The sequence below is a fragment of the Bacillus rossius genome, chromosome 18, assembly GCF_032445375.1.
Source record: "Bacillus rossius redtenbacheri isolate Brsri chromosome 18, Brsri_v3, whole genome shotgun sequence".
Lineage (NCBI taxonomy): Eukaryota > Metazoa > Arthropoda > Insecta > Phasmatodea > Bacillidae > Bacillus > Bacillus rossius.
The window spans coordinates 20942640-20969072 of record NC_086345.1 but is presented as its reverse complement, the minus strand read 5'-3'; the positions used below and the strand labels follow the sequence as shown (position 1 = coordinate 20969072).

At 37.8% G+C, this 26433-nt stretch overlaps 1 protein-coding gene across 4 annotated transcripts in view; it reads right to left on the bottom strand.

The window, feature by feature from the left end:
- Nucleotides 1-26433, bottom strand: part of LOC134541356 (uncharacterized) — a 975422-nt gene that overhangs the window by 50906 nt on the left and 898083 nt on the right. For 2 of the 4 annotated variants that reach the window (XR_010076613.1, XR_010076612.1), the window contains 2 exons: nt 10360-10493; nt 7014-7201 (listed from right to left, as the gene is read on the bottom strand). The gene's annotated coding sequence lies outside the window, so the exon portion shown is untranslated. Of the gene's footprint in view, nt 1-6149; nt 7202-10359; nt 10494-26433 lie in introns of those variants that run through there. The other 2 variants (XR_010076614.1, XR_010076616.1) reach the window with 2 other exon arrangements.

The window sequence follows — 26433 nt, the reverse complement described above, 5'->3', positions numbered from 1 at the left end:
AGGCGATTCTCATTTGCTCTGTACTTATCGTTTAGAATTCGCCTCCAAGACACCCGACTAACATCGTAACTAACCAACCAACAAACTACTTAAACAAATCTTGGAAGTCTATTTTAAACCTACATCAAAAAACGTATCGATTTGAAATATCTTTAAGTATGTTGTTACGATCTATGTAGGGAGAAAAAGGTTCGTAAGGGATGGCGCAATTAAATTTTATTACAGTTTTATTAATTACTCGTAGTTGCATTAATAATAAATACCTAATTGAACTTAAAAAAAATTTTTAATCTCAAATCACTAAATGTCTGTCAAGTTCCGCAGTTCGCACTCCTCACTGGAGCTAGGCTCGACAGTAGTTCGCCCCTTTACCTCGCGCCTGTGCACTCACACATACGGTCTCGCGCCACTCAGTCGCACTCTCACTGTAGCGCCACTCTCGAGGGGGTCTCTCTCACCCTCTTCGCCGATGTCGCACTTCCCTTCACTCGCGGAACTCTCCGAACTCTTTGCGGAGGTCGGGCGTCACTGTTTAAGTAATAGCGCATCGTCTTTTCCAGAACCGAAGAGAGCGGCTGTGACGAAACAAGTCATCCCGGGGTCGAACCCAACGCCCGAAATATCCAGAAGGGCGGCGTCCATTCACGCCACTCCACGCGGCGGCCCGCGGAATTCTCAAGGCCGCTCAGCGATAGATAAACAGCGCCGAGGGAGGACGATGAGCGCGAGAGAATGAGGGTGGGGGGGTGTGGTGGTGTTAGCGACGACCCTTGTAATCCGGCCAGGCGCACGTAGCATGACCTACGTCAGTGGACGGCACGTGACACGGCGTGTGACGTCATTGGCCGTGCAGGGCCGCCAGCCATCTCCGAACCTTGCATCGCGGTCTGCTCTCTCGCGCGTTCGTAACAACACGTTATCTGGATTACCCTCGTTACCAAACGAGCCCAAAACTTGAGGGGCTCTATCCATCCACCTCCTGGCTCAGATCAGTTTGATGGTGCCAAATTATTGTGATGTCATCCGGATTACATATCGTGGGCTTAGTGGAAAAATTCGGTAAGTCCAATTTCTGGAAAAAGACTGTTAGTTCACTTACCAAGTTTTGCTTGCCAAGAATAGCGTTATAATGGACTTGCCGAAATAAAGCTAGAGGAAAACGTCCACAATCATTCATTGTTTGGACTTCCAACGTTTTCTTGGCGAAGATATTGCCCTTACAACTTCATCTGTGAAGTTAACTCATCTTCACAAAAAAGTGGACGTACAAACCTTTTCCACTAAGCCCACGATATGCTTGCAAGTTTCAAATCGATTCGACAATTAGAAGGTTGACTACCAGAATTTTCTTTTAACATAGTTCGTTAGTTGTTTACAAATATAACGGTGTTAGAAATTAATTTTTTTGCGACGCCTGGCGAACATGTACGGGAACCTCTGGAACAGGGAATAATCCGTGTTGTCTAAACTTTCATATTTGACGGTTACATTTTTGAACACGACACTTCGAAAACAGCCATGTAAGGACTTTTGAAAATCATTTTATTTTTATCAAGAACACAAGTTCAGGAAAAATAATAACTTTTATAATCCCATTGACATGATTTTCCATTTTTTTAAATTAAATATTTATAGTAGAAACAAAATACCTCAGACTGTAGTTTGGTTACAACAATTTTAAATGTTTTAGATAATAATAAGGGGAAAGGGGGGGGGGGGATTGATTTATGAACTCCCATTTTCACTGAGAAATCTCGTTAACTAGCTTACTAGCTTCTCGCTTTATCAATCTAATAAATCTGAAAACCTAGTCGGCTTTTCTCACTTAATGTGTAATTCTCCTCATATACAGTTAAAAAACAGATTTTACTACCAACTTCAATATAAATATTTCACCCAAATTTCAACCCAAAATATTTAATCCCTAAAGGACATTATATAATGTATCTATTTTACACATGTATTTTTGTTATTCCACTTCGCTTCCATATTCATCGCTATTTTTTGTTTGTTTTAATTTTGCCACGTCTTCCCTCTACCAATCATATATATATGCTTTTTTTTTGTATCGTGCTCATGCAATGAAGATTTTTCCAACGGCTAAGCGCCTAGGGGAACAAGCCTGCCTCGATAAATCGATGGGATTATCGACATTCAAAGCGATAATATTCTCATAAACCACTCACATCCATAGTGTTGAATAGGTCCGGCAAGCAGAAGGGGAGAGTGTGAGAGAGGGGGGGAGAGTGTGAGAGAGGGGGAGAAAGAGGGGGAGAAAGAGGGAGAAAGAGAGAGAGAGAGAGAGAGAGAAAGAGAGAGAGAGAGAGACGTGTGGAACTGGTACGTGGGACAGATGAATCTTTGGTTTCCACGACGCGCGTCCACTCCGACCGGAAGAAATGACCTGCCGGGTGGGCGTCGATAAATCGACTCCACCCAACTCTCGCCCCGGTCGATAAATCGAGGTACGGCTATCAAGAGGTATTACCGTGAAGTCCCCTTGGGCATCCGTAAAGGGGAAGAGGAGGGGGGGGGGGGGGGTTTGCTTTTAAGCCTTGCCCTGTTCTCCTGTTCTGCTCCGTTTCCGTGTGCGCGCAACGCCAGGCACTTGTTCTGCCCTGTGACGTATACATTGTGCCAAAAAAATACCCTGCTTGACCACTCACTGCCCAAAACAACCTGCTATGGACCACTGCCAAAACCTTCCTTCTATAGACCACTGCCAAAACCTTCCTTCTATAGACCGCTTCAAAAACCTTCCTTCTATAGACCGCTTCAAAAACCTTCCTTCTATAGACCGCTTCAAAAACCTTCCTTCTATAGACCGCTTCAAAAACCTTCCTTCTATAGACCGCTTCAAAAACCTTCCTTCTATAGACCGCTTCAAAAACCTTCCTTCTATAGACCGCTTCAAAAACCTTCCTGCTATAGAGGCTTCAAAAACCTTTATTCTATAGAGCGCTTCAAGACCGTTGCCCAATACTCTCCGATAAATACCCAAACCAAAACTTCACTGCTATATAGTCCACAGCCCACACCATCCTGTTGTAGACCACTTTCAAAATATTCCTTCTATAGACCTCTCCCAGATGTCTAAACTATAGACAGGCTCGATATAACTACTTCACAGATAATAAAGGAGGTTGTCTGTAAAGTCTGTTTAGGGACGATAATTTTACGTGATAACGTCATAAGAAAACACTGATGAAAAATTGCATACTTCTTAATTTTCAAACACTATTTACAGTTTTTGATAATTTAATTTAAATAATTTGTTTAAATATAATCACGAACAATTAGTTATAGAAATAAACTCAAATCAAATCCATGGCAATAATTTGTTAGTTTGAAATGACGAAATTGGACAAATAAATCAAAAATTTTAAATTGCTGCTTTTAAAAAGTCCGCCTTAACCAGTTTGATATTATATGATTGTCTCGCACGGTGGTTGGCCGGTTCTTGCACGCTCGGCTCAGGCGGAACGTGACAATGAGTTATGCTTTTTCGTGCGTTGCAGCCGGCGTTCATAGATTTATAACACGTTATCACGTCAAAATGCACAAATCAAGTCTCTTTGTCTATAGACCACGGCCCAAAACTAAATTCTGTAGTGTGTGGCCAATAACACGCTACTAAAAAAATTTGATAAAAACTTCCCGCCAAAACATATGCCTAAAAAATCCTCACTACAGACAAATGCCCAAGACTGTCTGCTATGGAGCGCTGCTCTTAACTCCATGGTAAATCCTGTGCCAGTTATTAGTAAACCTTTGGGCAAAGTTTAACACATTTTAATGTTTTATTGTTTAAATTCCCTGACTATTTTTTGTTTGATTATTTAAATACATTTAGATTTTAATTTTTCCTGCAGGCCACTTATCTAGGCAAAGGTTTCAGCGCATAAAAATTGTTTTAAATATAAAAAAAGAGCGTGTTTAACTCAGTTGACATGACAAGTGAATCTTCTTTGGCAGTTCAAACTTCGACTCATAAGAATATCGTTAAGTAATAAAAAAATAGAGAGATTGAGAGAGAGGAAAAAAAGAAAAGATAATGATCTAAATAAACACTCCCTTACTATATGCCAGCAAGTTGGCGTGGCTTTAGGCGCAGGCGACCCGCCTATCCCTGCAGCATGGCGAAAATAAAAACAAAAATATATTTAAAAATTAATAGTTTTAATTTGACTTATCATCATCAGAATATTTTTTTTTTAAAGTCATGTACCCCAAGCCTTTGCAGAGCGTAAAAATAAGAGAACAATGTTTTGCTTGTGTCTGTTTAGTTTGTAAGTTGTACTAAATTTTTTTTCTTCTCTAGTTCTAGGTGCTGTCTGGCAGCTGAGTGCGTGGCTAGTGTAGCCACTCACCACCAGGCGCGCTCACATCTTTGGCTATTTTAAAATGTGAAGCCTAAGATGTACATCAAGTTCTGTCCCTGCCCGATTACACCCGAACAATTCACCTTCGGCCAACCTCGGGTTTATTTATATACATTTACATTTCTCTGTTTATTTTAATGTAGCTATACTAACCTAACTAACCATCCATAGTGTTTTAAAGTGTTTTAATGTAGCTAACCTAACCGACCACTTTTAATATTTGAATTCATTTTTCCCGCAAAAATAAAACAAATCCCGAAGTTGGCCGAAGGTGAATTGTTCGGGCGTAATCGGGCAGGGACAGAACACGATGTACATATTAGGCTTCTCCTTTAAAATCCAGCCTTGGATAACAAAAAAGGCGGATAGCAAAAAAAAAAGCGGACCATGAGTCCAAGTCTATACTACTTGTTCAATCGAAAATGGGCAGGACCAATAAAAAAAATAGCTGTTAATTTCATTGTAAACTGTGTACATATTTTTGTCAACAAAAAATTTGCAATAAAAATGGTATATTTGTTCACTCCAGCAATGTTATGCGTATCTACAATGTGTCTTATTGAGTTGTGTTTTTGCGGTAAAGCAAGTATTCTTTCTAATTTTACATTACATATTTTTTTTTTTTTAGTTTTAAAAACGTGCCAACTGAATAAACTATCTTACTGCATGCGTTATAGTCCCAGTTAATTCTAAAGCACGTGTTTGAAATTATTAATTTCATTTAGATATTTTTCCTACGTACCAAATAATTTGTATAGGCCCTATACAAATTTCTTAACTGTTTTCAATATAGATGCGTAACATTCAATTTAATTTTAACGAAATCATCATAACACATATTTATTAATATATTTACGCGGCCACTAATCCTACTGTGAAGTTGCCATTGAAAACGTCTAAATTTAAAAAAAAAATCATAAAAAATTATTAATGCATTTATATACACAGAGAATCATATAAAATGATAACTTTTAAAATTAAATTGAAACTCTGTTGATAATATTTTAAAATTGAAATCTTAATGCTGCGGATAATAAATTGAACATAGTAATCACATTTTTAACTCTGTACTTAATGTATTTAGCCAATTTTGTTTGACAGTAGCTAGGTCAATCAATTTTTCCTATAAGGTTCATTGTTTTATTATTTCAAATAAGCGCTTATCATTTAGAATTCTAAGAAATATATTAATAACTTTAAAACATTCTTAGGTAAGGCTATGCCTGCAATAAAATGTTAGGACGTATAAGTGGTATTATTCATAACAAAACTCTTATTATAGGTTGAGAGTTAAGAAAGTGGTAAAATATGCCACCCTTTTTAATTTTTTTAAGTATTTAACATTGGCTGGTTTCTCATCCTCAGTTTTACTGTATTCTATAAGGCAAAGAATATAACTGGTGAAAATTAATACGGATTTATTTTATACGGTACATTATGCATTTCAGTTCATTATGTTTTGAAGTTTTAATAGGCATAATTATATATTTTAATATTTTATGGTACCTAAAATCTAAAATAAAGTTTTGTAAATTAAAAAAAAACTTTTTTTATTATGAATATAGATTACAAATATCTAAGTTTCTATTTTTTATTTCAGTGGAATTTATAGATATGTTAAGATGTATTAAAACCAAACTTCTGAACACCACTCCCGTTTCCTATTTCTCATTAAAGGGGGAATTAAAAATGGCCTCGTATTTGATTCCATGTAAAAGTTGTATGTGATAAATTAACCTTACTACTTTTGTGAATTTGTTAATTCTCTTTCTTTTTTATAATGATATCAAATTTATCTCATTTTACCACCTCAGGGCTAAAATAACACAAATTTCATAATTAACTTTTTTATGTTCAATTTTTATTTATGATGCAACATTTATGGTCTCGGGGGTAACAATTTTTTATGTTTTCCTTTTATTACGCCACTTTCAAAATATTAGGAATGGAAAATATCTAGAAAATATTTTGGCTACTAATCCCTAAATACTTTTTTCTTAAGTACAAACTATTTAAGTGTTGATGTTTAAAAGTTGGTATTATTTAATATAACAAAAAAAGAATATTTATATAGTATGTGATTTCAGCCTACAATGTTTGTTCCTAGTTTGTAACTATTCAGTTTAAATTTGTTTGTTATATTCCTGTGTTGTTTACATGTGATATGTGCAGTGCTGGCAAACAGGCCTTAAGATGCGTTCTTACACTCAATATTATTTTTTATTCCCATTTTCGTGGCATTACTTTGGTAAAGGTTATTTCTGCAGATTTATCACCACGCTTATTTTCAATTTTTTGTTTCAATTTTTTCTACTTGATTTTTTACTAAGTATTATATAATAATGGTGAATAGGTTACGCGAGACTTCAAAGTTAGATAAAACAAAAAACATACGTGAAATTTTACAGATCGCAAATAATTTTTTTGGTAAATATCTAGTAACAATGTTAAAACTAAACTTGAAAGTGTATGATAGCTATCGTGGTAAATAAAAAAGAATAGCCCTTACAGAAAAATAATGACAAGGAAATGAAATAACCAACATGGAGTGCGATAACGGAACTTAGATTCGCCATAAAAAAAGAGCATAAAAGCATAAATAATTATATGTTGAAAATGGTCGGTGAGTACCTGGAGTTTTGGCGGTAATCTTGCAGGGAATCCTATTTCCAGGCTGGATCCAGAGATCGCGGTAGGGCTGGCTTTGCCCCACTCGACCGCAGACACACGAAGTGGCACACGTGACAGTTGTAGTCGGTGGCCCATTCGACCGCCTTCCTCCTTCCTTCAGCGCGTCTTCAGGTGGACAGAGACGTCTTCTGGTGGACAGAGGGCAGTAGAGTGAGGGCATGAGAGCGAGGGCATGAGAGCGAGGGCATGAGAGCGAGGGCATGAGAGCGAGGGCATGAGAGCGAGGGCATGAGAGCGAGGGCATGAGAGCGAGGGCATGAGAGCGAGGGCATGAGAGCGAGGGCATGAGAGCGAGGGCATGAGAGCGAGGGCATGAGAGCGAGGGCATGAGAGCGAGGGCATGAGAGCGAGGGCATGAGAGCGAGGGCATGAGAGCGAGGGCATGAGAGCGAGGGCATGAGAGCGAGGGCATGAGAGCGAGGGCATGAGAGCGAGGGCATGAGAGCGAGGGCATGAGAGCGAGGGCATGAGAGCGAGGGCATGAGAGCGAGGGCATGAGAGCGAGGGCATGAGAGCGAGGGCATGAGAGCGAGGGCATGAGAGCGAGGGCATGAGAGCGAGGGCATGAGAGCGAGGGCATGAGAGCGAGGGCATGAGAGCGAGGGCATGAGAGCGAGGGCATGAGAGCGAGGGCATGAGAGCGAGGGCATGAGAGCGAGGGCATGAGAGCGAGGGCATGAGAGCGAGGGCATGAGAGCGAGGGCATGAGAGCGAGGGCATGAGAGCGAGGGCATGAGAGCGAGGGCATGAGAGCGAGGGCATGAGAGCGAGGGCATGAGAGCGAGGGCATGAGAGCGAGGGCATGAGAGCGAGGGCATGAGAGCGAGGGCATGAGAGCGAGGGCATGAGAGCGAGGGCATGAGAGCGAGGGCATGAGAGCGAGGGCATGAGAGCGAGGGCATGAGAGCGAGGGCATGAGAGCGAGGGCATGAGAGCGAGGGCATGAGAGCGAGGGCATGAGAGCGAGGGCATGAGAGCGAGGGCATGAGAGCGAGGGCATGAGAGCGAGGGCATGAGAGCGAGGGCATGAGAGCGAGGGCATGAGAGCGAGGGCATGAGAGCGAGGGCATGAGAGCGAGGGCATGAGAGCGAGGGCATGAGAGCGAGGGCATGAGAGCGAGGGCATGAGAGCGAGGGCATGAGAGCGAGGGCATGAGAGCGAGGGCATGAGAGCGAGAGCATGAGAGTGAGGGCATGAGAGTGAGGGCATGAGAGTGAGGGCATGAGAGTGGGTGATTGAGAGTGGGTGATTGAGAGTGGGTGAATGAGAGTGAGTGAGAACAAAAGCATATAGAAAGACAGAGTGTAAGCGAGAAAGGTATAAATGGATAAAGAGAGAGAGAAAAGGATTAAGAGAAACGGTAAATATAAAGAAAGAGAGAAAGATGGATACATAGAGAGAGAAATTAAGAGGTAAAGAGAGGTGAAAAAAATAAAATAGAAAAATAAGGGAATAAAGAAAGAGAAGAATGAGTTTATAAAGGGAAAAATAGTGACAAAGCTGGACACAGGAAAAAGAAGTCACTTTCCATGATGTTTTTCATACTAATTTTAGCTTTGCAGGGCAGAATATTTTAAGTGCAGAAACGAATTTTGTGAGGAAAAATGAAAACAAAAAAAAAACTATCTAGCATCTCAAGTTTCTGGAAAAACTTAAAACCACCTACCGTCTTGTCTTAGAACTAAAAGGAAGCTTTGGCTGGATTAATTTTATCAGAGTGCGCTGCTTCATTAGCAATTGTTTGATCATTTCCCCCCCCCCCTCATAATGCTTCCATACTATAATTTTTAAATAATTATTTTGTGAACATAACTACTTAAATTACATTTTTTTTATCTTCTAGCTGTGGTAAAATAAAGAACAAATTTCTATGAGTGAAAATTTTCTTGGAAACAAATTCCTAATCTAAGACAGCAATATAAAGTATCCCATTAAAGTGTTTAATATATCTTAATATGTTATCTCAGCATAAGAAAGAAAGTTTAAGTTACTCAGATACCAGTTGGAATACTCTTAAGTAATAATTGATATTAAGGTGGCCTAAGAGAAATATTTTTACCACGACACATTTTGAAGCAATTGTTTTATAAGAGAAAAAAAAATATATGTTGAGGTCTAAATTTTAATTTTTTTTCCGTTTTAATTATACGCTTTTAATTTTGAGTAATTTGAGCTATTATTGGAAGATAAGACGTTTTAATGTTTTTCTTGTTTTTTAATTTCAAGCCAAAATCTAACAGGCCAATGTACAGCTTCGGGAATAAATATTTAAACTTGCATTAATATTTATTTTTATTTTTTATTTATTTATTATCTTCCTGTTTTATACACCACAAGGTGAAATAGGAGTTGTCAATTGATTACAATATTACAAATGATAAAAAACATAACAAACAATATAATAAACATCACACAAAGTATAAAAAGGACATATTATGTAAAAGCTAATAAATATAAAACAAAAATACACATTAAAATAATAAAATTGACAAGAAAATTAATAAGTATTTATACATTAATCACAATTATGAGAAGATATTAGGTATTCATCCATACTGTAATAGGCTTTCTTAATAATAAATTGTTTTAAACTTTCTTTGAAAACTGGAAATTTATTTATTTTAAAAGATAATTGAAGATCTTTAGGAAGTTTGTTTATTAATTTTGCTACAAAAGAAGCGATTCTATATACCCCAAATTTAAAATGAAGTTCTGAGGGAACAGTATTTATGTTCATTGATTTTGCTCCCTGAAATTTGGGTTGATCGAAGACGTTTCATGCACGAATACACCTAGTAAGCCACTGGGTACCAAATTTCACTTATGTCACCGGCTGAGCTGAAGAGATATCACCCGTTTTATGAGAAATAACTAAATAAACAAACAGTATAAAACTATTAGAATTTTAAAAAAAATTATCTCTATAAACGATAGCTTACTTAATTACAGAGATAAAACTCGTATTTGATTTGCTTAGTTTTAATGTAGAAAACATTGATTAAATTATCTGAACAAAATTATGTGTCGCATTCGTTCTCAAAAACGAAAATGAAATATTTATTAGTATTTTTTATGAGATTTTTTTCACCCAACATGGCACGTTTCCTATTAATTAATAGTTTCATCAAATAAATACAGGGGAGATGCCATTTATTCATAGGAAACATGTAAACTATTCGCAGTAAGTTCTTACTGCGATCATACATTGGAACGATGTATTAACAGTTTATTGTAGATTTGCTGTCCTTTTTGGAGATTATTTCCCTGTATATTTTTAGGACTTACCATCATTGTATCCCACGGGAAAGTCTTCGCTGTTCAGAACTTAATCGTTTCAGCCATAACTGTTGTTCCAGGTGACCTGACTGAAAGGTGGTTTTCTAGGAGCAACTTTTAGTCTTAAGTACCAGCCACGGCATCTGCAAAAAAAAAAAAATGGTTGTCTGTAGGTGGGTTTACGGACGATGGATTAACGTGAGGTCATAACAAAACATGATGAATTGATTGCATACTTTTATGAATAAAGTTGAATCATTTTTATTGTATTATCACTATTTTGTATGGATATAAAGATGAAGTGAAATAAAATCTACAATTTAATTGATAAATTTATAATTTTATAAACATTAATTAATTCAAATATGTTTATTATTTTAACGAAGAGATTATTTTAACTATAACTTTTACACATGTTTGCTATTTCACTTCTTCCAATCTGTGTTATTCTGTTAAGGATAGGACGATGGTAGGAAAAGTAGGAAACGAATGGGAGTCTTTCAAGTTTAATGTGCCTCGAAAAAGTCAAATCGATGGTTGTTCCAATCGAGTGGGAGATAGATAGATGCGACGCAAACGTACAATGAGCGTAACGGGACAATGTGCGTTACGGTTTTCGTGCGTGCAGCCGGCGTTCATCGATTTATTAGACGTTGCCACGTCAAAAAAATCTGTCTTTCAGTACTAGCCAGTGATGTGTAACTTCTAACCTAGGTGACGAGCAAATTCGTGTGTTCTCACGTTGCAAAAAAAACTTATAACACGAAACGTTGTCACAAAATTTTAACACAGAATTCTCCAGAAATTATGCTGAGCGTGATAAGATACGTAAATTGTGTTTTAAACTACATCTCTGGACGTGCATCACGTGTATTATTAGCACCTGCCGCTAGAATTCGCCGTTGAAGTAGCAACGACGAATATTGAATCATTCCATTTGCAGACCGAATGATAGAAAAAGTTCCAATAAAAGCGAAAAATACTTTTAAAAAAAAGTACTTAACTTTGTACCCGATTTTCGACAGCGAATTTTATTTAAGTACTGCTCTTCTTGCTAAAATTCATCAAACAGTTAATACTTTAAAGTTTTTTTTAACTTTGTGAAATTTTGGTTCGCACACTCCACCACTGATGGCAGCCTAGAGGCTACATTTCCGTTTCATGCGACTTCCGCTCCATTCACGAAATTACTCCTGCCAAATGCCGAAAACCGAGAGTTACGATGTTCAAATTTTAAAAAAGTGTTACGACTATGCTGGAGACGGGAGGCCGGTTAGCCAGTGTGATAACCTCACCTCATCCCTTTAAACAGGTTAACATCCATCCCTCCCCCCTCCTCTCACGACTATAAGGACCTGGCATAAGCTGCCGCTTTCTGACAACCACACCTCCCCCCTCTCAGGCTCTAATTATGGAGCCTTTCCGTAAAGTCCTGGCGTACCTTCGTCTGTCTTAAGCATTAGTCACGTTCACAGATGCCCCCCCTCGCCCCCCAGGTTCCTTGAATTGGCGTAACTAGAATCCCATTGTTCTTGTAGCTTCGAATGTGAAGACAAGTTCTTTGTTTTTTAATGGCGGGACACTTCTGAAGACTGAAGAAGGATACCTTTACAAATGGGCCGAACCAAGAAGTATGAGAAAGGATGCCTCCCTAGCGAGCTGCAGTGAAATGAAGAAGATGGTTGAGTGAACCCCTTTGACGGCGACATCGGGCGACGAGGTACGGGCTTCGAGCGCGGAGTTCGGAGATTCTTGAACAATGTTGCGGTGCGAAGCGGTGTTTTGGGACCAATATGGGGACAAAAATGAACATCAATTGTCCAGCAGATCTTTAGTGGGGCGAGAAAATAACGGATTTATGAAAGTGTGATCAGAGTGTGGTATTGTCATGACGGTTGTAATTTAATTTTAAAAAAAGTATCTTTAAGTAAATAAATGAAAAAAAGTCTTATTAATTTGGGCTGTCCTTTGAAACCTTTTCCCACCACTTGTAACAATACATACTTGAAGAGTCCAGACGGAGTATGTGCTAGCGAAAATGCGATTGAATAAATTCTGAACGTTTACATGCAATAAATCTACATAATTTAAATCTTAATATACAATAGAAAACTTTTTAACCCCCCCCCCAAAAAAAAAATTAACCTGTTTCACCCCATGCTTACTTCCTAAGTAAGTAGTGACGGAATTATGTTTTCAATGTGTGAAAGCAGCAAATTAGCAAGCTCTTTTCCTAATTTGATCGAATTCCGTTCAGTATTAAAGAAGCGATTGTGTGCATTAACACGTCAAAAACGCAATTTAAACATAGTCAAACCATATTCAAACATATCATAAACGTACAAAACATACAAAACCCATCATAAAAAAATACAAATTCTAAATTTAAAAAATCTTCCAAACTGTATAAATAGTTTTTAAAAAAATCTTAAAACAATACAAAAGCTTCGAAAACCTTTTAAAAAATTCAAACCCACCTAAATATTATTATTTTTTAATTATACATATATGTAGGATAAAAGACAACCTCTTGTATTGTATAAAAATATAGATCTGAGTATTTACTTGTGAAAATGTGTCTTATTCTCTACATGTTACAAAAATAGCAGTAAATATTAAGAAATAAAACTGATAAACGTAAAAATACTTACATGAAAATGTTAAAATAGTACAGTGAAATTTATATGGGAAACTTAAAAATACCATGTTATTACTTATTCGCAACAATTTGACATTTTCATGCTGCAAAGGTTTTTTTTTCAATTTACAGAACTATTGTTTGGACAAATGAATGGTAACTATAGACACGCATTAGTGATAAATGTAATTTTCATTCCTGTATTTGTTGACTTCAAATAATAGGATTTATTTGAATTTTAAAACCCAGCTTTATACATTTGTTAACAAACACTTCGAATATTGTAATTTTAAATGCAATTTTGCTTTGGTAAACTCTGTTTCAGTATTAAGATCAATTAAAACTATTTTTTATTTTCTAAAAATAAACCATACATCTGAAACATAATTGTTGCAGGCATAAATACAGCGAGATACTTGGAAGAACACGGTAAAATACTTATTGAAATGACTAGCAAATTTACCTTTACTTTCTGAAATGTAAAAAGTTATTTTTAAAATTATTTTGGTGTATATTTTAATTTAATATAAACATGTACAATCACGTAGAAGTGTAGTTTTGTAGTGATGGTTCTTAACATAATATTTATATTGAGAACCTTTTTATTCATATGATTTGAGGTAATCTTTAATGTAAAAGTTGTATTTGTTTCACTCCAATTTTAATTTTAGAAAACCTAAAATGTGTGTGAAATAATCTAATAACTCAAACGTAAATTTTAAATTTACCCTCTACTTTTATCTATTACAAGTCTTTAAATAGCACACACTATAACTTAACATCATAGAAAAACCATAAACAAAATTAATGTGATGACATTATTTTTTGCCATATATATATAAATTATATAAATAGTAAGTTATTGCCAACTACTGCAACTAAATGTTCCAAAAAAATTTTTAATGGAAGATAGCTTAACAATAAATAAAAGTGAAATTTTTGCTTTTGGTATACATGATTACAGAAATTAGCGACGCCAAAAATATGACAAAAGCAGTTTTTTTTTTGTTTGCGTTACCACACAACATGTTCGCCGTGTTTTATTGTGAACTCAACTCCAGACGTGAGATTTGATCACTGACTTTTTGTAATAACTGGGCCCTTTATGGACTCGGTCAAGGGGAGAAAAATTGGGTTTTGCAGTACAATGAAGAAGAAAAAAATGGGAAGGGATGGGGGAGGGGGTTGAGAGAATGATGAGTCGGTCAGTGGATAAGAGCTGTATGAGAGGAGAAGAATAAAAAAAATGGGAGGGGTGTGGGGGGTGGTGTATCGAACGGAATTGTACGGTGAACAATGGTCACCAGTCCGATGGAGATACGGAGAGACGAACTGCTCCGGTGAACAGGGGTAAAAATAGATAGGTAATCGGACAGGAGGGGGATGTTGGCGTAAGAGAGGAATTGAAAACGTTGAAAAGGGTGGGATGGTTGTTGGGGGGGCAATGAATGAAAGAAAATGGGTGCGGTGGTTGGAAGAGGGGTGAATGGCGTTGTAAGACATTTTTCCCCGTGATCAAAATCGACGAAGCCGTATTCGGAGAATAGGGAGGTGTGTCCGTGGGTGTTAAAGAGTCTTGACAGACTTCGGGATATTGACCCCTCGATCTGAGTCACCCTGAGACTTGAACATTCGGGCTGAGCCACACCCGAAGTTCATGCTCGCTTTTTTTTTCCCCCCGTTCTATCTCATTGTGTAAACCGGCGTGGCATTAAATTTTGCGGTCGATTAGGATAGGTTAGCTACATTATATATACTTTAAAACATTGTTGGTTATATTAGGTAAGTATAGCTACATTAAAAATACTGTAAATCATTTTATGGTTGCTTAGCAAATAACTTTTTAATATGTAGCTATCCAGGGCTAGGAAACAGTTTACATGATTTCACAGTATCTTTAATGTAGCTATCCTAACCAAATCAACCGTCCACAAAGTTTTAAAGTATTTATAATGTAGCTAACCTAATTGACCATTAGATATCATGAGTTGTCCAAAATTAAAAAAAAAAGAAGATGCGCGATCGGGCGTTTGGCTCCCTCGTCTGTGAAAAGAAGGCTTCCCCTTCCCATTTACACGACGTACTCACGTTAAAAAAAACTTGCGGCCGTGTACCAATAGAGCCTAAACTGTTTTTTTTTTTTTTTTTTTTTTTTAATTTTTAGTAGTGTAGTCATTGTTGTTTTGAGTTACACTTCAATCGAGGAAAAAAAATAGAAAAAAGATAATAGTGAAATGGTGCTTGGTTTTTTTTTGAAGCTATACTTCTTTAGAGGCGTTATGAAAAAAAAAAGTGCGTGAATGTTTACGATGCGTGCGCACCACGCAAAGAAAAATTTCAATTGAAGATGATGGACCCCACGTGAATGAGCATAATAATAAAAAAAAATATTTATTTATTGAGAATATTAGTGATAGAAGTTGTGTTTATAATTTTTTTCAAGTGCGTGTTACGGAATGTACGTTTTATTTGTGCATATTATAAATAGTTAAATTGACTTTCATTATTAATTAAAATTCATCTCGAATATTTTACAAAATTAAATAATTAGTTTTATACACATGTTTGTTGTGTTATTGAATACATAGTGTGTTTATTTAATTAAAATTTTTGTTACAGTAAATTTAGAATTAGTTCAGTGTCTCTAAACCAGAAGGAAATGTTAACGTCTAACGCGCAGCGTAGCTGCACGAAATGACTTGCAGTTTGTTCGGTAATGTGCCGTGGAGGGTCGCTGGGAATTTAAGGCTGCCCCCATTACGTGAGCGGACGAATCTTTTTTTTTCTCTCGATCTCTTCTTTTCGGGAGCGGGTGACGCAGCTGCTACGGTCCCTCCGGCGGGGACTATTTTCTTTATCCGCGCGTGTCCGGGGGGGGGGGGGGGGGGGGGAGCTCAGGTGGCGTATCAGCTCGACTTTCGAACCCAGATCTAAACCCTCCCCCCCCCCTTTTCCCTCCCCGAACACAAATAAATCGCCGTGAAACACCGCCCTTCCAGGCCAAGATTTCGGCTCAAGAATCAAGCCCCGGGTTAAGAACAATCCTTCTGGAACCTTCCCCCCCCCCTTAGCCAATCCTTCCCAGGGGGGGGGGGGGGGGAGGCCAGAATTAAAAGTTCCGTGTTCCCCGGGTGTTGTTCGCGTGCTCCCAACTTTCCGCAAAGTTGGCAGTAAGCTCGGCTCCAGGCAGGTGTACCAATTTCTTCCGGCTTATTTTTGAGCTCTTGTCCACGATTAAAAAAAAAAAAGGTGGTTGTCTGTAAAGTCGGTTTACGGACGACAATTTTACGTGATAACGTCATACGAAAACATTAATGAAAATTTGCATACTTTTTAATTTTCAAATATTATTTACAGTTTTTGCAATTTTAATTAAAAAAAATTGTTTAAACATAATTACGAACAGTTAGTTAAAAAGCCCGCCTTAACCTGTTTGATATTATAGAAGATTTTCTCGCACGGTTCTTGCACGCTCGGCTCAGGCGGAACGTGACAATTTTTCGTGCGTAAAAGCCGGCGTTCATCGATTTATAAGACGTTATCACGTCAAAAAAAAAAATACGTGCGACTACGCACAAGACCCGTGCGGAAATGGGTTCACAATGGAAATATTGCCGTTAATTCTGGCCTAAGGAATTTTTTGCACCGTATCCTACATCTGTTGTTAGCACTAGTAAATAAACCGTATCAACTACCGAATGTTTATCCCGTGAAAATCTGACCAGTAATTGGCGAACATTTTTTTTAGCATATAAATTAATTTGGGTTATGTAATTATTATTATTATTTTTTCAGCTAACAATTCTAATCACGAATTTTTAAATATCTTTTTTACTAAAATTAGTTGCTAGTGACTTTTTTATAGGTAGTTTATTAATTAATATCTCGAAAATTCCTCGCCACAATATAATTGATAAATATAAACAGCTTTTAGTACTGCCATGCAAAAATATATATTAATTTCCCATCTACGCACAAGACCGTCCTATGCGCTATTGTGAACCAGCAGGTTCGAAAACATGGTGGTTAAATCTTGTACGCAAGACCTACCGTGCTCCCATCTCTATACGTATTTTATAAACAAGGCTAGTCAAAGACACGGAATTTTCAGCAACCGTACCGGTACATAAACTACGCAAGACACAATACCGCCGAGAAAGTATTTATCAACTTCCAACTTTTTTTTGTTGCTTTTTATATCTCGTTTCCGACGTCCATATTTGAAGAGAACTGTTAAAAAGAATTTTAAAACACGCAGAAGTTATGTGCATAGAAAAGGCACCATATTTTTTTTTCACGCATCACGTTTCCACTTGTTAAAATTCGCACGGTGAAAGAAAATATAACTTTTAAGTAATTTTATCGTCAATTCAATTTTTCATGATAAACATTAATTATAAAAGAAGTTCGGGTAGCAAATTTTTGTTTTCTACCGTTTTATATTTTCAAGAAAAAAATACTTGAAAAATACAAAAACCCAGCTTTGAACCTAATTTTCCACAATAACTTGTATTTTTTAACACTGCACATCTTGTTAACATTCATTAAAAAAAAATTTCTTTGGCTTCGCGGACTAGGGTTCGCGCCTTCCGCCACAGATGGCAACACTGTGGTAACACTTTCCGTTCCACGCAACTTCCGTTGCGTTCACGAAAATTAACTCCTACCAAATGCCGAACACCGTACACCGAGAGCTAAGATATTTCACACAAAATATAACAAGGCAGTCATGGAGACTGTCAACAGAAGTGAAAACTAAAAACAGTTTTTTTTTAATGTGTACTTGACATTTCTACGTCAAATGTACGTAAAAAAATATTTTGGTTTTATATCAGTATGATGTCAGAATGATATAATTTATCCTTACTTCATTATTACGTCAAAACACATGTCAGTGGTATGTCAAAATTACGTAAAAATCCATTACCAGTGATGCCAGACCTAGGTCACGTGTTCACTGGGCAACGCACAGTATAAAAAATTATTAAAACTTTTCCCGCGGTCAAATTAATTTCACTGACTGCTACTACGGCATATCGGTTGACGCGAACTCGCGAGATTATTACCCATCCGAAAAAGATTCCAACACGCACATGATACAGTCGAGTATATACAATGTATTAGTGTATATATGCGTATACATTTAGTCTGGCGCAACACGTCACTAGCATGTCGGTGACGCGAACCCGTTAAGTTTTGACCCCTACCAAAAAAAAATCACTCAACGCGGCTAAAGAAGTTTTCACTTTAAAAAAAAATATATGTATTGGGAATGATTGAAACGGGTTAAGTGTTATCTTAAACGCACTGCGGTGTGACCGCAAGATTCACTCACCTCCGGGACGTATTCCACGCGTCGCTTGCTTCCTCGTCAGCAGCGCAACTGGAACTAACCGCTTCCAGCGCGCGCGGACTCGCTTCAACGTGGCCCCATTTGACGCGAGCCGTCACACCCAGCGGCGTAGCAAGCGGGTGGCAGGGAGGGGGAAGACACTGCCACGACCATGATGTAAAGAAGAGGAGGTGAAACCGTCCGGCCGCCCAAACTCGTCCTCCACTGCGCACTACGTCACCTTGGTCGCACCGCCCGGTCCACACGCAGCGCGCTTACAGGAATACCACGCAGAGACAGTTCATTTACAATCGTTTGAATAGTAAAGAGTTACCACGAAGCGTAAAAAAATACTTTGCTATGTACATTGTATAGCATGCATTTAGAACATACAGTTTAAATAAATGTATTAGCATCCAAACGCGGAATTTATATTGATAATAAAATCAACGAAGCGATATTTTTCTGCTGTTTCATCACTTCAAAATGTTGATTGGGTCTTGTAAACACAGAATGAGAATTGGAATGAATATACTTCGAAATTATTTATTATGAATATTAATAAAATAGATATAATAAACATTCAGGATGCAGGCGACAAAGAATAAAACATATTACAAAAAACAAGCATCCGACACAAAGCAGTATATAAATACGTATTTGTAATTTACATAAACATAAGCGCTTTTGATTTAATTACTAATTACTAATTTTTTTAGTTACAAACAATAAACAAAAGGATAAATAATGATAGAAAGTATATTTAAAAACTATATTTAAAACATATTTACATCATGGCCACGACAGTTTCGCGGTTGGGAAGCCTATAACTCACGTATTTCGGTTCCCTGCAAGAATTTCCGAAGATTTCCGAAGTTTTGCGTTTTGGTATGAACGCCACTTCAGCCGCTAAATCAGAAGTTTCCAATGAAAACAAGCATGTTGAGACTGACCTAACCTAACCCTTCGATTTTTTTTAAAATTTAAATTTTTTTGAGATAAATCCGAAGTTGCACGAACGTGGTAGGGAACCGAAACTACGTGAGTTGAAGGCTTCCCTTTCGCGGTTACTGAACCCTACCTTCTCTCTTTTAAACCAAGAGGGGGGAGCCATTTTCAAATTCGGTCAGGGGCGCCAGTCACCTTAGCTACGCCACTGGTCACACCCACCCTGTCCCCGAGCTTCGTTCTTCCTTTAAGGCCCTTGTCTACCCGGGCACACACACGGTGCGCAGAGCTTCAGGAAAAACAACGCGATTTCAAAACTACTCGAGATATCCCAGTGGGGTCTGCTTACGAAAAGCATTTAAGAGTTCGCTGAGGGCCGAAAAGTACTTTTGATTCCGGATTAAATTTTTAATCTGTATTTTAAGAATAGTTAAAATGGCTAGCAGGTGCATATGATATTACATAAAACCCTGTTCGTGGATGGCTGGTGATTAAGGGGCCCGCCTCGACAGGGGTGTTGTGTGTGTCAGGCGAGGCGGGATGATAAGCGCGACGCTCACTGGTTGCTTCTAGCGCGGTGTCTCCTCTGGACTGGCGCGCAGTCTTCTCGTCGTGCGTATGAGCGGCGACCGTAACATATGGCGGGGAAATGAACATAATGGTGTAATGCAAGTCCCTTAAGTGCTTTCAAGAATCTGTACTGGTTGGTTTTTGCGCCTAGAAATAACTCTGAAAACATGCGTTTTAGCCATTTTAACTCTTATAAAGCTACTGTTAAAAAAAAAAGCAGACCCCCACTCGGATATTTCGAGTAGTTTTGAAATCGCTTTGTTTTTTCCTGAAGCTCTGCGCACCGCGTGTGTGCCCGGGTTAGGCGGGGGGCCTTAAAGGTTTTGAACTCGGGACCTCTTTGGGCATTGTCTCTGTCTCTTTCAATCGCTGGGCATCGCCACCTCTTACGGGTATTGCAGACCGCCTCACCCACCTTCTCGTTCCCTTACCCCTCCCCCTCCCCCCTTCGCCCCGAGCAAGTGTTCGCACGGATCCCCGCGGACAGACTTGATGTACGGCCGACGATAAATTACGGGCCCCGGCCGTACGGCCGTACGGGTGATACATCTAGGTTGGTGAGGGGTGCATGGGGAGAGAGCGTTCGGTGTAGGATGCAAGGCCACGCCCATTCAACTCTTCCTTTTGTCTTCGGCGGCGCCCAGTCGAATGGGGGAAGTGTAGGTTGCCAGCGATAAGGATTGCGAGTTTCCCGGGGGGCACAGGGGTGTCCAAGATTCGGGAATCAACCCGTGGCTGAGTTTACGTTCTCAATCCCCTCCCTTCCCCTCTCTCGCACAAAACCTGCACAATTACAGTAACCCTTCCCCCCCCCCCCCCTTTTGCTTCCAGAGATTATAAACCTTTGGAGGAAGGGAAAAGGGGGAAATCGGTTTGCGTATGGTTACCAAGGCATAGCGATCTATCGGACACTGTACCTTATAGATACAGTTCCGACTTTCTAAGTTCCAGCTGATTTAAGTCCGAACTAACTGCCAGTTCGGACTGATCGTGTGTGGGAGGCCTTTAGGATATTCCGCGACTCAAGTTTCAGGTTCGCGGAAAATGGCGTTCTTCTAAAGGAATCTCTCGTCGCTCTTTAAGGCCGGAATTACAATAGCTCGTCACGTCTGTTCGACCATACGTCCATCATCTGTTCGTCCGTCGGCCGCCCCAAGATTTACAACACTTCACTCGTCCGCCATATATATATATATTATATATATATATATATATGCATATGTATGTATATATATATATATATATATATATGAATATGTATGGCGGATATATATAGTCCAAACTGTCAGTCCATCAGCTGAGTGTCGTGGCAGATATCTTTGTTGATACTATTTGATTGCTTTGATATTTTGTTTTCCTTGTTCTTACTAAAAGTGCAAATGCAGTTGCAACACGCAAAGTTTCTTCCATATTCTACGATGAAATGATACATTCAACGGCAACAGCAACCACAAGACTGATTCATTTCAACGTTGGCAACTACTGAGAAACCCTAACTTTCGGAGAGATAAAATTACGTTTATAATAAGATAAGTTTGACCATAATGTAAGTTATAGGACTTATAAATAATTAAACTCGATTTTTTTCTTTCTATTTATTTATCAGTGTTCAGAGTTAACCATGCGGAAACTTTTACGCTTCTATGTCTCGGGTGGCTACTGTTTGAAAAAAATATATATAAAATTTGTTCAAACGTAAGTTAAAAAATACCCTGTGGAAGCAGTTATGTATAATATAACTACGAAATCTTCCCACATATGTAATTATATATGACGTGCAAAAACCTTCCCGACATCTGTAGGTTATAATTTCATCAATCCGTTTGTCAAAAGTATGTATGATATAACGGACGGCTGAAAATTTTCTGGCCATCTTTTTGGCTGCAAGTCACGTGGTAAAATAGGCCTATCTCTAAGAAAAATTGCGCTTGTAAAGTTTTTTTTAAGACATAATAAATTTTTCCTGAGTTTTCTGAGTGGTTTTGAGGAAATAAGAATGTTTTCACTACAAAAAAAACCCTCAAAGGACAATAGGACACATTAATATTATATTTTTTGAGAAAATTAAAGTAATTTTTGTAAAGGAGGTAATATTGAAGTACGGGTCAAAGGTAACCCAATATGCCTACCGATTCGTGCTTCGCACCATAAAACGCCTTGTGCCAGAAAAAGGCGAAAATACTACTTCCGGACCACTTGATACCAAATGGGTGCTCAAAAATTTGTGTAATACCGGGGTTTGGTAATTAATTAGCGATGCTTGACCACTTGAGCGGAACACATTAGTGATAATTATTTTATTATAATAATTTAACATTGTTTGTAATTAATATTGTTCTGAGCGTTTAATTACAAATAGTAATTACGAAAATGTTGAGATCAGCATTGCATGCAGTTCACTCTAGTGTTAAACCTTTGATATTTAAAAAAATTGCCTTCGATTACAACATAGTGTATACTGATCATATTATTACAGTGTTTGTCCTTTTAACAAGAAAAAAATAAATAATAAACCTAAATGATTTCCCAATTAGGTAAAACTATTTGGAGCAACTAATCAATTTTATATCCAAGCATTTTTTTATTATGAAATATGTTCTAAAGCAGAAAATTTTTGAAAATAACTATAGAAAATAGTTTTTCTTAAAAACTGTTGAATTGTTCTGTACCTATTTCTACCCCTTGAATAATGGTGGAGTATTTGGCTGTGATTTTTTGTATGGCAATTACGATAAAGAATAGTTAAAGCAAGACCGGGTCAAGTAATAACACATTTGTTTTCATTTATTTTAAAATTTTAGAATATTAGGGTCACACATCAATGTCTCATACTTGTCCAATGGATTGCCAGAAGTCTGTACGTTAGATCAGAGGGTGTTGAGTTATAGTGCAACTGATTCTACAAGGAGACACAATAGACATGCTGCAATGCATTCATTGGCATTGATAATGTTCTGCCGTCGAATGAAATGCGGTAAATTTAAAACGAAAATTTCCAACAATGAAAATTTCTTTAAGTAATACCCCGAATAAAATCATTGTTTATTCGTTAAGTTCATTAGTCCTTAGAGGGGTATACTCAATTGACAACATGTCAGCCGCCTGACTAAGGGAAAACTACATGGCACGGACCTAGCTCACGGTAATTCTTTATTATAACCATATTGCCGCAAAGTTAAAATTAAAAAAAATAATATTACACACACAGGATTTGTTTAAACGTTTTCTTAACTAACATACTCTTAATTAGACTTCACATATTAACACGCTCGTGGGCTCATAATTATAACACTGTGTTTGATTTAGTTTATAAATTAATAATTTGAGACAAATAATTACCCTGTCAAACATTATACCAGAAAAAATTATTTCGTGACACAGCTAAAACAATACTCACATAATAGTGTTTAAAAATACTTAAAATAATACTTAGGTGAAAGAACACCAATTTCTCGCGTATATAACCAGTGGCGCGGTGCACTACAATAAGCTCAAACCCTGTTGTGTTGCCCTCTGCCTAAATACTCCCCCTTACTAGATGCCAGCAAGTCAGGTAGGGACCTGCCTATCCCTGCAGCATGGCGGGGTTCAACCTGAGCAACACGTCGCCACGTGGAGCCAGCGGCCCGCCCAGTTTTCTGCACCGTCCGCAACCTAGTCTCAGTTTTTTTTTTTTCGCGTCAGAAACGTTTTAAAACAATGTTTCACGAAAACGTTGAATTACAATTCAGCCTTTAAATTTTTCTTCCATCGTGCCCAAAGAAGTTTCACTTAAAAAAAAATTGTGATCGACTGTTTTAGCTCTCGCCAGTGATACGTAAACATCTAACTTCAGAAACGAGCAAATTATTGTAGCAGCAAATACACTTACCTATAATACGAAACTCGGACACGAAATTAAACGCAATATATACGCAAATTGTGATTCCAACTACATTTATTAACGCGAATCACACGTAGTTTCCGCATCCGCCGCTAGAATTCGTTACCAGAGCAGCTACGTCGACTATTGAACCACTCAATTTGCAGATAAAAATTTTAATCTATATAATGAAAGTATTAAGATTTTTACTTAATTTTTAAACAAGTAAATTTTTTTATTACTACAATTTTTTTAAAATTCATTACACAGTTAATAATGTAAAGTTATCCTTTGGATTAGTGAACTTCTTTTCACGTATCTGCTACAGATGGTAGCACCGTGACTACATATTTTTTGTTCCTTGACCTCCGTTCTGTTTACGAAATTACTCCTACCAAATGCCGTATACTAAGGGAAGCCTTCTTTTCACAGACGAGAGAGCTAAAACGCCCGATCGTGCATCGTCGGTTTTTTTTTTTTTTTGGTTCATTGTAAATATTTTTAATGTAGCTATACTTACCTAATATAACCAACCATCCACAATGTTTTAAAGTATTTATAATGTAGCTAACCTATCCTAATCAACCGCAAAATTTAAAGCCACACAGGTTTATACAATGAGTTAGAACGGAAAAAAAAAGCGAGCATGAACTTCGGGTGTGGCTCTCTCGTCTGTGAAATGAAGGCCTCCCGTATACTAATAGCTAAGTTGTTAAGACAAAAAAAAAACTAACGTCACAACAAATATTGTTCAACATAGGGCAAAAAAAAAACACTAACAAGTAAAAACCAGTATTTCCAGTTGAAGGGCTTAGCATTATTTTTTTTCCGTTCCATTGTTTTCACAAACAAACAATTTACCATGAAACAGAAGCAACTTTATTAATGCCTGATACGTCCATGTTTTGTGGAAAACGAACGCATCTCTCTGCAAATGATACAGCTTGCGCTTTTTTGGCAAACAATGCAATTAATTATATTCGTTGAATGGCGCCCTCGATTTTGCCTACGGAAAACGACATTAAAGCCGCGGCTGAAACACTGCTACAAAATAAAAAAAAAATTAAATAAAAAATGGCAACGACCGGTTTTTATCCCGTTTGCTTTTGAAGTGAAACCGATAATGTTTCAGCACATGATGAATTGGTTTGATAATGGATTTAAGCTGCAATTAATAAGGGGGCCACTTCTAAACAGTAATCAAGTGGGATTTCGGAAGCATTTTCACCGGATTAATAGTTGCAACCCCGCGCTCAAAGTATTTTTTTTTTATTATTTGGTATAAAATGCTGAATTCAAACATTTAGCCTACTTGTTTGTTGGAAATTGTAACCGTACTTCAGAGGGCTAACGTGATTATCCCCTTTTGATGACCAGAAAGACTTGTCATACTAATCTATATATATACAGGCTGTTCGGAAATTACTGCGGATGAAACATTGTGGGTATAGGGAGTGCCAAAACAATTAATTTTATGATTTGGAACATAAGTCCCGAAACGCTTCAGTGCAAAGTCACAGGCACGAGGAGAAGAGTGCAAATTTGAATTTCGCACGCACGAATAGGTTTGGGCCACGCCATTGGCTGGGAGGACGCGCGAAGCAAGACGTTTAGATTTAGACATACTCACTAGTAACCAGCAGTCTGGTGTACCGCTCTCTTGGCAGTGTTGAAACCACCAGTGGCCAATCTATAGTTTGCGATACCACAAGAAAGATGTTGCAACTTAGTACAGCACATGCCTCTGGTTGTTTCTGCAAATACGAAATACGTCTTTTTTCCAAGATAATACTGAGCATATCTTTATAAAACTTGGCGAGTAATTTTATTTTTAATTGATGTTTCACTCAAACAATTTTTATTTCTAAACCATAAAAAAAAATCAAATATTTAATAACTGACATTATTTGGTTTTATTATGATTATTAATACGCGCAGTTAACATGTTTAAGCTGTTCAGAAAACGGTTTACAAATAGCTTTATCTATTGGAGGTAATGGGGCAACACAAAGCTTCTCTTAATGCCCGGGTAAAGAATTCAAAACCCAGTATTACTGTAAACATTATTTTGTAGTGCGAACGTACAAAATTGAATACGTCTGTAAATTTACATGAATATTTCTGTTCCGTTTAGGAAAGAGAATTACATTGTATAAAGTTATTCCGATTCGGTGGAGGTTTGTTCTGCTAGCGTCCTACGTGGAACGCTCACTGCTCCTGCTTAAATGTTACTTTTTTTAGTTCACCCCGTTCACCGTTAGCGTATAGGCCATATTTACGGATGTAAAGTTTAGCGTGCGACGTACACGCCGACAGTGAAAGCTACGCTTATCGTCCAAAACCAGGAACTTTAAAGACGGGAAGCCTAAGATGTACATCAAGTTCTGTCCCTGCCCGAATACGCCCGAATATTCACCTTCGGCCAACCTCGGGATTATTTAAATATAGGCTATATATATATATTTCTCTGTTTATTTTAATTTAGCTATACTAACCTAACTAACCGTCCATAGTTTTTTAAAGAGTTTTAATGTAGCTAACCTAACCGACCACTTTTAATATTTGAATTCATTTTTCCTGCGCAAAAATAAAACAAATCCCGAGGTTGGCCGAAGGTGAATATTCAGGCGTGTTCGGGCAGGGACAGAACTTGATGTACATCTTAGGCTTCTCCTTTAAAGACACGCACAACCAAACATTCCCTTGTGAGACGCAACCATTCAGTGGCCTCCC